The 12,714-nt window shown below is 33.8% G+C and overlaps 1 long non-coding RNA gene across 1 annotated transcript in view; it reads right to left on the bottom strand.

Annotated features, from left to right (window-relative positions):
• Positions 1–545: 545 nt before the first annotated feature.
• The window catches only part of LOC105493251 (uncharacterized), a 52,558-nt gene continuing 40,389 nt past the window's right edge, over positions 546–12,714 (bottom strand). Inside the window, exon 3 of the long non-coding RNA XR_003020845.2 lies at positions 546–737. This is a non-coding gene — a long non-coding RNA (uncharacterized lncRNA). The remainder of the gene's footprint in view (positions 738–12,714) is intronic.

Here is a 12,714-nt window from a genome sequence, read left to right on the forward strand (position 1 = left end):
TCTAGCAAAGGCCCTAAAACTGGGGAAAGACAGTATTTTAAAAACACAAACAATATATCAGTACCTTACAGAATACTTGATAAATATATGTACATATTCCATTTTGTTAAATAGAAATAAATTAATATCCTGGGAATAATATCCAACATTATTTCTTTTGTCTTATGCTTAATAGTAAAGTTTGACTTTGGCTATTCTAACATCAATGAGGAATTTGAATAGTTATTGCAATGCCTTTTGTTACATTAGGAGATACACACATAGTGTCTTGATGTGTTTAATTACCAGCAAACTGTAAAAACTTCAGGAGATTTTAAAATAATGAATTTTTAGACCTGACCATAAGTTGACTCTTGTTTTTTATTACATTGGGCAATGTCTCCAGATTCTCACACCCATAATTTGATGGGAAAAACATCATGTGAAAAGCTATCCTTCTGATTAGCAGCATGCATTTTATGTACTGCCTATTCAAAAATATTCATACTAAGCCTCAATTTATCACATATTTTTATTAACATTGGAAACATAGCCACTTTCTGGTTTCAACATCTGTGAAACATAATGAACATTCAAGAAGAAAACTAAGAGTTATTTTTCTTTGGTGAATCATGCATCCTAGTTTTGACTATTTTTCATTCTTAATCATTGGGATGCCTCACACAATTCCATCTGCAATAGAGTTGGCATGGTGCTCTCCTTGGAATCGATATGTATTCCTATTATGTCTTCTTCATCTTTATAGGAGAGAAGAGAAAACCATTTTCATCTCTTCTAATGCCAGACACCTGCTCCAATTATCTAGTTTGGTTCATACAATTCAGTCATTTCCAGGGTTATTATAAACTTACATGGGAAACAATTCTGGCAAAAGACACATTTTCATTTGAAGTGCTTGCTTCTGGTTTCACCTCTGTATCATTCACTCTCCCATTGCTGCCAGGCTTTTCTTTTGATTTTCATCCATTTTTTCCTGTTAATTTTCACTACTGAGCTACCTACTATGATGTTATAAAGAAATTATTTAAGCTCCCTAGCATATGGTATATTAATATTCCCTGTTTGGGTAAATGATGAGATGGAACTGAAAGGATTTTTGTGTTAGATTTTGTCCAGGAAAACCTTGATTCTACTGAGAAATTTACAAATAATTGTGACAGCTGAATTAATAATAATTTTACCTGTACCATTATGGTGTTTTTATGTAAACACCTTATACATACATCATTTTATTTTACCTTTACAAAATCTTGTGAGCAAAGCGTGTCAGTTATAGTTATTCCCATTTCATAGATCAGGACTCAGACTGAGAGAAGTTAAAAGAGCAGCTGAAAGATCATAGTACCCTTTCTATTAATTATCATCACAAAATCATGCATAACTCTTCAGTGTTTTAATAAAAAATCTTAAATAATGGTGAAGAATATTTTTTTTTAAATAGTGCAATAGATTTTTATAAATGTAAGCAGAATTAGTCTGGAATAATCACAATTCAAGTAGATTCTTAAGACCTCTTACCCATTTCCCCTAAGACACCAAAATTCTGTTTTTGAGATATTTGCCTAATATCTTAGATTTATAGTAAATAAACCTAGGTACTTCAATTTATAATAAAAATTACAAAATGCAATTCTAGGCATGAGTTCCCAGTCTAGTAAGTGCTAATCTTCTAGGCTTCTTTGAGACTTTTCAGAACATAGGCTATAAAGACATGAAAACATAATAGTATTTATAATAACTGATATCAGCTGTCAATGAGTGTAATTGCTCATACATTTTTACTTGTTCATTATTTATGATGTTATAATTTATATGATTGCTATAATAGTCTATTTGAACAAACTTGTCATCCGAATAAATATAGTTTCCTCTAAATAAATATAAGGCCAGAAATTTCTAAATGTATCATTTAATAGGATGCCTAGAATTACAGAGCTAATACCAGGAGCACATAATTATTTTGGTGAACACTCAAAAGAGAACAACATAGCCAATTTGCAAATTAATTTTCTTGGTCATGTTTTCCATAGAACATAATATTTTCAAGAAAATCTAAGTAGTAAAATGTGTGTGGAAAAGTTAGCATTGTTCATTGTGCAAGTGTATTCCACCAACATGTATTGAGAACCTTCCATATGACAGACAGTCCTTGCTTAGGCCCTCGGTGCTCTACTAAGCAACGGCTTGAATAAACAAAGTTATAGGCAGTAATGAATCAGTATTTGTGCTGGTAACTTCCAAAGTAAAGCTAGTGCTCTTTAGAAGTTTATGAAACAGTTTATCCCAAACATTGTTTTCTTCAGTGAACCAAAAGGACTATCAAAAGTTCATGCAAACATTGCTGTTTAGAATCCTCGTGGTTGCTATGATCTTCACTGAAAGCTTTGTCCCCTTCACTAAATACAAAATTTCAGCACAGGATAATTTTCCTTCCTTATGGCCTACTGTTTTAGTGAGGAAAATTATTTCATATTTTGGAAAAATATCCCTTGTCCAACTTATTACATTTATTTCGGTCTGTGATAAAATATAGAAGACAAATAAAATTCCCGAAGTTCCCAAAGAGCTTATCTTTTCTTCTTTGAGGAAGCTCTATTCGTTTGCTAAGTTGGCCATAATAAAGTACCACAGACCGGGTGACTTAAGCAACATAAATTAATGTTTTTCACACATATGGAAACTAGAATCCTTTTTCAAGGTGTTGGGTTGGTTTCTTCTGAAACATGTGTTTTTTTGGCTTGTAGAATGCCACCTTCCTCCTGTATCTTCACATCAGCTTAGCTTTGTGCATATCTCTGTCCAAATGTTTTCTTATAAGGACACCAGTCCTATTGGATTAGGGCCCACCCTAATGATCTCATTTTAACTTTTGCCTCTTTACAGACCCTATATCCAAACACAATGACATTAACACTTTAGTATGTGAACTTTTAGGGAATATACAATTCAACCCATAAAAGATGTGAATACCCATCAATCAATATACATACGAGAATCACACAGGGAATTTCTCAAAACAGCATCTTATCTTCTCCAAACGTTAAAAACTCATTTATTTTTCAGTACTACACTTGGAACTCTTAAACATCATCATCATGAAATTCCATTTATTATGGCAGTCCTGTTGTAAATTGATTGTATATTTATACAGAATTTTTTGGTGGATATGTATCTATTCTGCATGCACATTATACAAGTCAACAGAGTTCTCAAGTACATTGAGAAATGAAAGATCTGGATATTTAGAAAAGTCTGTGTCTCTCTAGATCTGAATGCTTTTACCATTTTTGTCCCTGGTTACCTCTCATTTCCTTAGCACAATAAAAATAACGGATACTTTGAACTCTCTGAATACTTAAAAATGTACGTATGTGTGTGTTCCCGTTTTGCCTAAGATTTTCCTTCTAAGATATTTAGGTTGTTTACTCTTCACTCTCATTGGTTTCAGCATAATGACAGAGCTAGACTAAACCACTTCTTTCAAAAGAGTAACATTTTTCTGCATGACTATATTTAGGCATTCACAATTTTCCGAATGATTCTTCTAATCTTAAAGTAGTTCATGAAGTACTCTTCTTGCTCAAGTATTTCCCGGTCATACTTCATTCTTCTTAATGTGTTTATGGAGAAACACACAATTTCTGCACACTAGCAATTATTCATGCACCCAATATTTCTCCTTATCAGTTTAAGAATGGAAATATTTATATATTCTTATCTTTTGAAATAAGTAAGAACATTCCCTTGATCTTTTCTTTCCCCTATCAGAGTTTAACCTGTTGGAATAGTTATTTCAAGTCCTGTATTTTGGATTCTAAATTTCTAAAAATTTACTCCAAACAGTAAAAAACATGTTCAAACTATTTAATTATTCACTTTATTAAGCAAAACATAGTTAAACAAAGGTGAGGACAACAAACCTTCAAGCATACGAAGAGTGGCATTGTTTTGTGTTTGTTTGCTGTTTGGTTTGCATTTTACACCATAATATTCTTATACTAGTAAACTGAAGCAGATATAAATGTATCAGACAGGCACCAAATCTGGACTTCACCTAGCTTATTTTCTGATAAATTCCCAACACATGTAAAATTAGTAGGAGTTAAATCCAAATTATTACTTCCTCAAATCACCTATAGTGCTTAGTGAATACCACTATAACGACTTTAAATTTCCACCTTATATTTTTTTATCAGACAGATAAATTCTCATCAATTATTTGGCCATGAAAAGCATTCTGCATGTAAACGTTCCTCACAGGTCACACTGTGTTTCCTGCATTCTTGCCTCTTTCAGCAGAGATCTAAGGCCTAAAGGAAAGCTCTTAAGGAAGAAATACTTACAGATTTCTCATTCTACATCCACCAGTTGCCATTTTCATATTTCCAGGGGCATTACTTACTTTTGGATGGGTCCCTGGCATTTTTGAGTTTTCATAATAATTGTTGTCATTTTCATAATTGTTATGAAATTTTCATTTGAGAATTAAGAAATTGTTTATCAGCTCCTCCAATTAGATCATTTCAGCCGCGCACTACATTTACATCAAATTTCTCAAGTTACAGGATTACTTTATTGAACTTTCTGATACAGAGATGAAGTCTTTAGAAATATAATCTTGAAAGATGAGAACAGATTCCATCGTTTCCCTTATGAGATGCTATAGTAAAAAATCTTCACTGTTTGGGGCAATAAAACCAAGGCAATGAAATTTGTACAACAATTTAAATTTGGCAACAACTGCAGTTTTGTCAGTGTTTTTCATCACAGTTGAAGAACATTCATCTTAGTTTATTGAAGTTCCCCAGAGACGATAGTGAAGAGCCCAGATTTGAGAAAATGTCTTCTGACTGTTTTTAGCCAGATAATTGAAGCAGTTGTGGGAGAGGTGGAAGTATGGTCAATATTATTAATGAATAATTATTGTTCACTCTGCTGTCTTAGACATTCAGTGTGAAAAACCTTATAGACAGTAACAATAGCAAGACCCTAATATCTTCATAGTAAACTATGCATTCTTAATCTCACTGTCATGAAGAAAACAAGCTGATGACATGAGAAGGAACATACTTCAGCTTTCACAAATAATAGCTTGCTGGTCAGGGTTGAAAGACAGTATTTCAAGGATAGTATTAACTTACTAGCATGGCTCAGTGCACTGTTCAACTTTCAATTCATTGTCAAATGAAATTGGTATAGTGTCAAAAAACAGCAAAACCCTAACACAACAATTTCTCCCTGGAGAAACATACTGTAACCATTACAACACACTTTTAAGGTTTATTGATTTGGAGATAGAAAGCACAGCTAGATAGGAGAGATGACAGAAATGAAGTGCATTTCTCAGACAGGCATAATAAACATGTTCCCAAGTCAGGGATCATATAAATACGAAAACACAGCATCGGTTAATTGTCATCTATTCTGCTTTCACAGCTGTATTTCAGCCAGATTATAAGTACCCAAAAGACATAGGTATTTCTTCTCAAGATGCTGGTACAAATATAATATTTGCTAAATATCTGAAAGGAAAACTAGGATGATAATTTCAAAAAGATTAGAGACTTTGCATGTAGATAAATCATGGCAGAGCTTCAGGACTGTATGCAATATCATATCCACAGCAGAATTCAGGAAGTTGAGCAGAAAATTTCCCATTAAAAAAAATCTCTATGTTGTATATTCCCTTAGTGTAGGACCTCCATAATGCATTTCTGCATAAAGGTGCCTATTGAATTGACTTTTCCCTTGTTAGGACTGTCAATATAATTATGCTTATTTACATACTAAATTAGCACCAATCGAGGTAATACAGAGTTTTAGATATTATTAATATTCTAATAAAATTATTTTCATTCACTTTGAATAGTGTTACTTCAAAGTTATTTGATCAAACTTGAATCCTGTATTAACATGGGCAAATGAAGCAGTGACTTAAAAGCTGTATTAACAGATGCATAAGCACTTTCTAATTCAAGAATTCCCACAGTATATTTTTCATTAGATTTTAATATCTTCAATGTTATTTCCTCTAGAATGTCTACACAGAATATGTGTATATTCTGATAATAATACAATGAATCTCCTTCATTATGTTACATATTTCTAAGTTCAAATAAAAATAGTATTACATAAATCTCAGATATGAGAAAAGACTATGTCTACTAAATTAGGGTAAATGCTCTTTGAAAGTTTTCAACACACATTTGAATTTTCTGAATACAGTCACGTTTTTTAATGTCATAGTAAATATTAGGGATTCTAGCTCCTGTAAGGTTTTTAAACAATTCTATAACCCTAGCACATTAATAACCACCACATTGGAGACTTTTCAGCCTAATTTATGAAAAAATAGATGATACCCAACATTGCCTCTATTATTTATGTTTTTCTAAAAAATACAGCTATTGTATGAAAGCAAAAAAAAAACTAGAAAAAACAATCAAATAATAGAGAAACTATTTTATATATAATTACACATGGCATTTAAATGTAAAATAGATTTGCAAAGAAAGCTTAGTGTAATAGGCGAGTATAAGAAAAATAATGAACATGAAAATTAATAATTTTATTTGCTGCAAAGATTAGTTCAAAATATATAATCATAAACCCCTCATTAACAGCAGTAAATATAGCCATAAATAATTGAAATAAACAAACAGAAAAGTATGGGTTGTATATGAAGAAAAAACTATCAAATATTAAATATAATAAAAGAAAGAAATTAAATGTTTAGCATATTACAGAACAGAAAGTTTGAACATTTGCCATGTAAGTCCTTAAAAAATAATGTAATTCCGATCTGAAACATAATTTTTTATTTTATTTTACAAATTTGGAAAAGTGATTTTATATTCCTCTAAAAGAAATTAAATACATAAAAATAAAATGAAGGAGCCATAATCCCACAGTACATTGTAAAGATACAATAATAAATGAATAATTTATGATGCAGGATTAATACTGTTAATACCTATGATTAAGTAGGCATCAAAATTAATTGGAAAATGAAAAATTATGTTTTTTAGTGGTGCTGACACTCTTGGTTAGCTATTTTAAAACTTGTTTTACTAAGGAATTTGGAAAAAAACACTGAAGACAATTAAATAGCATTTCTGTATGTTACTGTTAAATAATTGTAATATATACAGAAATTATAAAATACAATAATGTTACTGTGTGTTACTGTAAAATAATTGTAATATGTAAATAATTATAAAATACATCTCACTCGGGCGACAAAAATATATAAAATACTTAAGGATAAAACTAGCACAATTATGTAAAATCGGGAAGATAAAAGTAGTAACACTTGATCGAAGTCCCTAAAAGATCTAAGAGACAGAGACATGTCAAAACCCTGGATAAAAAGACCAAAAATTCTAAAGATGCCAATTTACCTAAATAAATAAACATATTCAATGTACTTCTGAACAATGGGAATTTGTGTAAAACTAATTATATTTGAAAGAAAAAATGAAAATAAATATCATATATTTGTTCAAAAGAGAAGCAATGAGTGAAACATATTTTCCAAGATTCAAAGACTATTGTAAGAGAGAGAAATGTATAAAAAGATGGCTAAATAGAAACCTCCTGTGAGTATCTCCCTGTGGGAACACCAAATTAAATACCTGTCCACACAAAAGAGCACTTTCATAAGAAGCAAAAATCAGGTGAGTGATCACAGAATCTTGTTTTAACATAATACCAAGGAAAAAGGCACTGAAAAGGGTAGGAAAGAGAGTCTCGCAATGCCTACACCAGCCCTCTCCCATCTCCCCTGGCAGTGTCCTGCAGAGAGAGAACTGTGTGGTTGGGGGAGAGAGCCACATGAGTGAGGAATTTTGCTTTGGAACTCGGTACTGCTCTGTCACAGTGAAACACAGCGGGGCAGAATTCTGCTGGTGCCACAGAGGAAGCATCTAGACCAGCCCTGGGCCAGAAGGGAATGCCGTGCCCCAGTGGGAGAAAACGCAGTTTCATCACTGACTGACTAGAGTGGCCTGAGGCCCAGAATAAATTTGGGAGGCCGTCGGCCATAGAATTACAGTTATTGGGCAAGCGCTGGTCCCAGCTGCGCTGGTCTCAGAGGCAACAGACTTGGGTGTGCATGACCCATTGCAACACCAGCCCTGGCAACCAAGGAGTGCTTATCTCATCCCTCCCCCTACTCCAGACAGTACAGCTCAGGAGGAGACTCTTCACTTGGAGAAGGGAAGAGTACAGAAACATTGTCATGCAACTTGGTTTCCAGCTCAGCTACAGTAAAATAAAGCAATAAGCAGATTTCTGAAGCCCCTAATTCCAGGTCTGAGCTCCTGAATGACATTTTTAGAGGCACCCTGGGCCAGAAGGGAATCTGCTATCCTGAAGGGAAGGGTTCATTTCTGGCTGGATTTGCCATCTACTGACAAAAGAGCCCCTGGTCCTTGAGTAAACATCAGCAGTAGCCAGGTAGGAGTCATCATGGGCCTTGGACCCAGTACTGTGCTGCCCTTGGGGATGACCCAGCACACTCCCAGCTGTGGTGGCCACAGAAGTGCTTGCATCATCCCTCCCCCAACTCCAGGCAGCCTAACATGAAGAGAAATTCCTTTCGATTAGGGCAGAGAGAGGGAAGAGAGTGAGAGACTTGCTTAGTAATTCCCTTAGTAACTCAGGGAATTCTTTCTTTTTTCTTCTTCTTTTTAAAATTTTACTTTAAGTTCTGGGATACATGTGCTGAACGTGCGGTTTGTTACATAGGTGTACATGTGCCATGGTGGTTTGCTGCACCTATCAACCCGTCATCTAGGTTTTAAACACAGCATGCCTTAGGTATTTGTCCTAATGCCCTCCCTTCCCTTTCCCCCAACTCCCTGACAGGCCCTGGTGTGTAATGCTCCCCTCCTTGTGGCCATGTGTTCTTGTTGTTCAACTCCCACTTATGACTGAGAACATGCGATGTTTGGTTTTCTCTTCCTGTGTTAGTTTGCTGAGGATGATGGTTTCCAAAAAACATGGAAGGCTTCATGAATTTGCTTTCTTTTTTTTTTTTTAACTTTTTATTATTTATTTATTTATTTATTTTTATTATACTTTAAGTTCTAGGGTACATGTGTACAACCTGAAGGTTTGTTACATATGTATACATGTGCCATGTTGGTGTGCTGCACCCATTAACTCATCATTTACATTAGGTATTTCTCCTAATGCTATTCCTCCCCTCACCCCATGACAGGTCCCAGTGTGCGACGTTTCCCACCCTGTGTCCAAATGTTCTCATTGTTCAATTCCCACCTATGAGCGGTAACATGCAGTGTTTGGTTTTCTGTCTTATCATACTCAAGCCTGCCGCTCCCTCTAGGAGTCCATAAAGGGGGCAGCATTGCTGAGCTTAGGGATCCCCCTAGTGCTGATATAGATGAAGTGACCACGGGCTTAGATCACAGCACTCAATCCCTTCTAAATACATGGAAAGCCTTCTCAAGGACCAGTACAAACAAGCCCAGACTCTGAAGGTCAAAATAAATACCTATCTCTTCAATGCCTAGACATTGACAAATGTCCATAAGCATTAAGAACATGAAAGGAAACATGACATCTCCAAATGATCTAAATAAAAGCACCACTGACCAATCTTAGAGTGTTGGAGATATGTGACCTTTCAGACAGAGAATTCAAAATGCTGTCTATAGGAAAGTCAACGAACTTGAAGATAACACAGGGAATTGAGAATTCTATCAGAGAAACACAATAAAAAGACTGGAATAATAATTTTTAAAAATCAAGCAGAAATTCTGGAACTAAAAAATTCAATTGACAAACTGAAAAATACATCAGTCTCCTAAAAGCAGAATTGATTAAACATAAGAAATAATTAGCAAACTTGAAGACAGACTATATGAAAATACACAGAGAAGAAAAAAATAAAGACACACACCTATAAGATCTAGAAAAAAAGCCTCAAAGGGGAAAATCTAAGAGTTATTGGCCTTATAGTGGTTGGAGAGAGAGAGTGAGAGAGATTAAAGTAAAAAGTTTATTCAAAGAAATAATAACAGAGAACTTTCCAAGCCAAGAGAGAGATATGAATATTTGTGTCCCATAAGTTTATAGAACATCAAGCAGGTTCAACCGAGATAAAACCTCCTCGAGCCATAAAATAATAAAACTCTCAAAGGTCAAGGTTAAAGAATGGACAGTGAAAGCTTTAAAAGAAAATAAGCAAATGCCATATAGAAGAGCTCCTATATGTCTGGTAGTAGTGTTACCAGTGCAAACTTTACAGGTGAAGAGAGAGTGGGATGTATATTAAAAGTGCAGGGGAAATAAAATCCAATCTAGAACATTATGTCCAGCAAAATTATCCTTAAAACATGAGGGAGAAATAGGCTTTCCCCGACAAATAAAAGCTGAGGGATTTCAACACCAGACCTGTCTTATAAGAAATGCTAAAGGGAGTTCTTCAATCAGAAAGAAAATGATGCTAATTAACAAAAAGAAATCATCTGAATATAGAAATCTCCCTGGTAGTAGTAAGTATACAAAAAAGACAGACTGTCCTTACACTGTAATTGTGGTGTGTAAATCACTTATATTGTTATTAAAAAAAATAAATAAAATACAAACCTATCAAAAATAATAATTACAACGTTTTAAGATGTAGAGAGTATAAAAAGATACAAATAGAAACAATCAAATATCAAAAGGAAGGGTGAATGGAATTAAAGAGTGGACTTTTTTTTTAGTGTTCTCTTTGCTTCTTTGCTTGTTTTCCTTTCTTTGTAATCAGAGTTATCATCTGTTTGAAGTAATTTGTTATAATATATTTTTTGCAAGCCTCATGGTAACCATAAAACAAAAACCTGTAACAGATACACAATATACAACAAAGAAGACATTAAAACATACTGTTACAGAAAATCACTTCTATAAAAAGGAAGACAGGAAGGAAGCAACGAAAGAAGAAAGGAAGCAACAAAGGAAGGAAGACAAAGAGAAACAATGAAAAAACTAGAAAACAAATAACAAAATGGCAGTAATAAATTTTACCTATCAATAATGGCTTTAAATGCAAATAGACTAAATTCTCAAACCAGAAGATGTAAAGTGGCTGAATGAATTAAAAAACAAGACTCGCCTATATGCTGTTTACAATAAATTTATTTCATCATTATAAGTGAAAACATAGAAAGACTAAAAGTGGAAGGATCAAAAAAGATGCTTCATGAAAATAGAAACCAAAAAAGAGCAGGCATAGCTGTACTTGTATCAAATAAAATAGATTCCAAGATAAAAACTGTAAAAAGAGACAAGATCATTAGTAATGATAAAGCAATCAATTCAGTAAGAGGGTATAATAATTATACCCTCTCACTGAGTAAATATATATGCACCCAACACGGTAGCACTAAAATATATAAAGGAAATATGATTACAGCTAAAGGGAGAAATAGACCCCAATATAATCATAGCTAGGAACTTCAGCACCTCACTTTCTGCATTGAATAGATCATCCAGACAGAAAATCAACAACAAAAAATCTGACTTTATCTGCAATATGGACCAAATGAACCTCATAAATATTTACAGAGCATTTTATCCAATGGCTGCAGAATACACATTCTTCTCAGGACATGGAACATTCTTAATTACAGACCACGTTAGGTCACAAAATATGTCTTAAATAATTCTTTTCTAACCACAATGGAGCAAAACTAAAAAGTGAATAACAAGAAAAACTTGGGAAACTACACAAACACATGGAAATTAAACAATATGCACTTCGGGAGGCTGAAGTTGATCACTTGAGCTCAGGAGTTTGAGACCAGCCTGGGCAACATGGCAAAACTCCATCTCTACAGGAAGTACAAAAATTAGTTGGTGTGGCACGTGCCTGTAGTCCTAGCTACTTGGGAGGCTGAGGCAGGAAAATCACTTGAGCCTGGGAGGTAGAGGTTGCTTTGAGCTGAGATCGTGCCATTACAATCCAGCTTGGATGATGGGGGTGAAACCCTGTTCTCTATATCATCAAAAAAAAAAAAAAAAAAAAAAAGAAAAAGGAGAGAGAGAAAGAAGAGTAAGAAAACTAAAGATTTTCTGAAAGGAGTGAAAATGGAAACATAACATATCAAGCCTATGGGCCTATGCGGTACAGTAAAAGTACTGATAAGAGGGAATTTTATAGCACTAAGTGCCTATATCAACAAAGGAGAAAAAGGTCAAATAAACAACCTAATAATACATCTCAATGAACTGGAAAAGCAAGAGCAAACCAACCAAAAAATAGAAGAATAAAAAGTAATAATAAAGATCAGAGCAGAAATAATTGTGATTGAGGCTTAAAAATTCAAAATGTAAATGAAATAAAAAGTTGACTTAAAAAAAAAAACAAAATGAACAAACGATTAGCTAGATGAAAATAGACCACTCAGATCAATAAAATCTGAGATGAAAAAAAGTCATTATAATTGACACGTCAGAAATGCAAAGGATTATTAGAGAATATTATAATCAACATTTTGCAAATAAGTTGGAAAACTTAGAAAAAAGGGAAAAACTTGACACATACAACCTACCAAGATTGTAATGAGATAGAAGCAATAACAAAATGTTTCCCATCAAAGAAAAACCTAGGAACTTTACTGCTGAATTCTATGAAACATTTAAGGAAGAACTAATACTAATCCTACTCAAACTATTCCAAAAACACAGGAGGAGCTAATACAT

Source organism: Macaca nemestrina, chromosome 3 (assembly GCF_043159975.1).
Source record: "Macaca nemestrina isolate mMacNem1 chromosome 3, mMacNem.hap1, whole genome shotgun sequence".
Taxonomy (NCBI): domain Eukaryota; kingdom Metazoa; phylum Chordata; class Mammalia; order Primates; family Cercopithecidae; genus Macaca; species Macaca nemestrina.